This window comes from Hyaena hyaena, unplaced genomic scaffold (assembly GCF_003009895.1).
Source record: "Hyaena hyaena isolate Hyena2069 unplaced genomic scaffold, ASM300989v1 scaffold_354, whole genome shotgun sequence".
Classification (NCBI taxonomy): domain Eukaryota; kingdom Metazoa; phylum Chordata; class Mammalia; order Carnivora; family Hyaenidae; genus Hyaena; species Hyaena hyaena.
The window spans coordinates 1,517,472-1,520,221 of NW_024080988.1; the positions used below are offsets into that span (position 1 = coordinate 1,517,472).

Consider the following 2,750-nt stretch of genomic DNA (forward strand, 5'->3'; position numbering starts at 1 on the left):
TAACTGACTGAGCCATCCAGGTGCCCTGCTAAGGTTCACCTATTGCTGATATGTCTTATTTAATTTCTCTGCTGGAAATAATCCATTGTATAAATAATACAGTATATTCATCTATAATGGGAGACACTGGTGGTTGTATATGAACACTGAAATCATGTTCACATTTTTTGTTGTTATTTTTTAGGATACGTGATGAACAGAAGCTGTTGACTTTAATATAGTTACATTTTTATGTTTAAGAACTTTCTCCCTATCCAAGTTCTAAATAATACTTATCCATATTGTTTACTGAATTTGACTTTTTCATTCAGATTTAACACCCTTGATAAATACTGAGCTAAATTTTTATAAGAAGTAAGGAATAGATTTTATCGTTTTCCTTACAGATAATCATTTTCCTACCTCCATTGAATATGTCTCCTTTTTTTTTTACCAATGGGAACATTACCTTTGTGAGACGTCAAAGTTCTAATTTTGCAGGAATCTTTCTGGGATCATTATTCTCTTTCTTTGGTTTCTTTGGTCTCTATGTCAATAATATACTTTCTTAATTATTATAGCTTTACAACAAGGCATTATATCATTTAGGAAAACTGCCTTTTTTAAAAAGTAATTTTGTAGAAATTTACCCATGTCCTCTTCTCTCTTTCTGTGCAAACATATTTTATTTCATAGCTTTCCACCATTTAGGAAGACTCATGTGATGAATTCTAGCTAATGAAATTTTATTTGAAATCACGTGTATCACTTCTAGACAGAGACAACAAAATGCCCATTCTCTAAACTCTCTTTTCCTTTCTCACAATATCCAATTAACTCTGTGTTTCAAACTGACAATGTGATGGAGGCCCAGACAGCCTGGATCACATTTCTCTACGGGATACATTAAAGGTGAATGAAAATATGTTTTGTGTAAACAAGATATTTATGTTTTGGAGTGGCCTGTCACTGTACTGATGTATTCAAATCCTTCTATAATGATTTAAATATGTATAAAGACCTCTTTTCCGTGGTGCTTTGGAGGCCATTGGCTGCTTCAGGATGAAGCTGAACATCTCTTTCCCAGCTATGGGCTGCCAGAAATGCACTGAAGTGGATTATGAATGCAAACTTCAGACCTTTAATGAGAAGCAAATGGCCACAAAAGTTTCTGCTGATGCTCTAGGTGAACCATGGAAGGGTTACATGGTCTGATTCAGTGGTGACAATGACAAACAAGGCTTCCCCATGAAGCAGGATATCTTGACCCATGTCCATGTGCTGCTGACTAAGGGGCATTCCTGCTACAATCCAAGGAGAATTGAGGAAAGTGCAAATCTGTTGGGGGTTGGATTGTGGAGGCCAATCCCAACTTTCTCAACTTGTTCATTGTAAAAAAAAAAAAAAAAAAAAAAAGGGAGGAGGTGGGAGGGGAAGAATATTCCTGGACTCACTGATATCCATGAACTGTGAGATCATGACCTGAGCCAAAGTTGGATGCTTAACCAACTGAGCCACCCAGACTAGGCCCCAATATAGCTAGGAGAATCTGCAAACTTTTCAGTCTCTCTAAGGTAGATGATTTCCACCCGTAGGCTGTGAGAAAGCCCCTAAACAAAGAAGGTAAGAAACCTAGAATCAAAGCGCCCAAGATTCAGCATCTTGTTACCCACATGTCCTACAATACAGACATGGGCGTACTGCTTTGAAAAAACAGTATACTGAGAAAAATAAAGAAGAAGCTTCAGAATATGCTAAACTTGTGGCCAAGAGAATGATGGAAGCCAAAGAAAAATTCCAGCAACAGATTGCCAAGAGATGGAGGCTGTCTTCTCTGAGAGTTTCTACCTCTACGTCTGAATCCAGCCAAAACTGAGATTTTTCTAAGAGTAACAAATAAATTAATATCAGGCATCAAACAAAACAAAGTATAAAGAAACAAACTTTGTTTTTTGGTTAATATCTTTACACACTGACACTAACATGAGTCAGTACACAAGGCTTCTATCTGTGTTATTTATTCATAAACTGAAAGTTTAAAATTATCCTCCCTACCTAGTAGCTCCAAGTTCAGAGAAATTTTTATTTGAGAAATAAGAGTGTAAGAGAGCATGAGACAGCAGATGGGGAAATTGAGAATCTGATGCTTTCCACATAAAATACCAATACTCTTGCCTGGAAGGAGTTTTACCTTCTAAAAATATGAAGCTGAATTTTTTAAATATATGGGCTTTACCCTTAAGCTGGAGTCCCAAAAATTAAGAAAGAGAAGACAAGAAGAACATTTTCAGTAATGGAAGATTAAAATGTGTCACAAAGTAAACACTATAGATTAGTATTATGTAAGGTATTGCCCTGCATAGAGGTTAAGTGTCTCTTTTGCCTTCCTCTGCCTCCACTGTGTGATTATTAAACTATGGAAGAGATTTAACTGGGAGTGAAGGTTTAGGAGTTAAAGGTCTGGAAAAGTAGGAGTCAAACTTTTTTTTTTTTTTTTTTTTTTTTTTTTTTTTTTTTTTTTTTTTTTTTTTTTTTTTTTTCTGAGAGAGAGAGATAGCATGAACAGGAGAAGGTCAGAGAGAGAGGGAGATACAGAATCTGAAACAGGCTCCAAGCTCTGAACCAGCTGTCGGCACAGAGCCCAACACCGGGCTTGAACCCACAAACCTTGAGATCATGACCTGAGCCGAAGTCAGATGCTTAACCAACTGAGCCACCCAGGTGCCCCAGGTAGAAGTCAAACTTTGAGCTGCATCATGGAGTAAAAAATA

General features: G+C 36.7%; 1 pseudogene; it reads left to right on the forward strand.

The window, feature by feature from the left end:
- Window positions 1-1,041: 1,041 nt before the first annotated feature.
- Window positions 1,042-1,855, forward strand: LOC120243758 (annotated as a pseudogene).
- The last annotated feature ends 895 nt before the right edge of the window (window positions 1,856-2,750 follow it).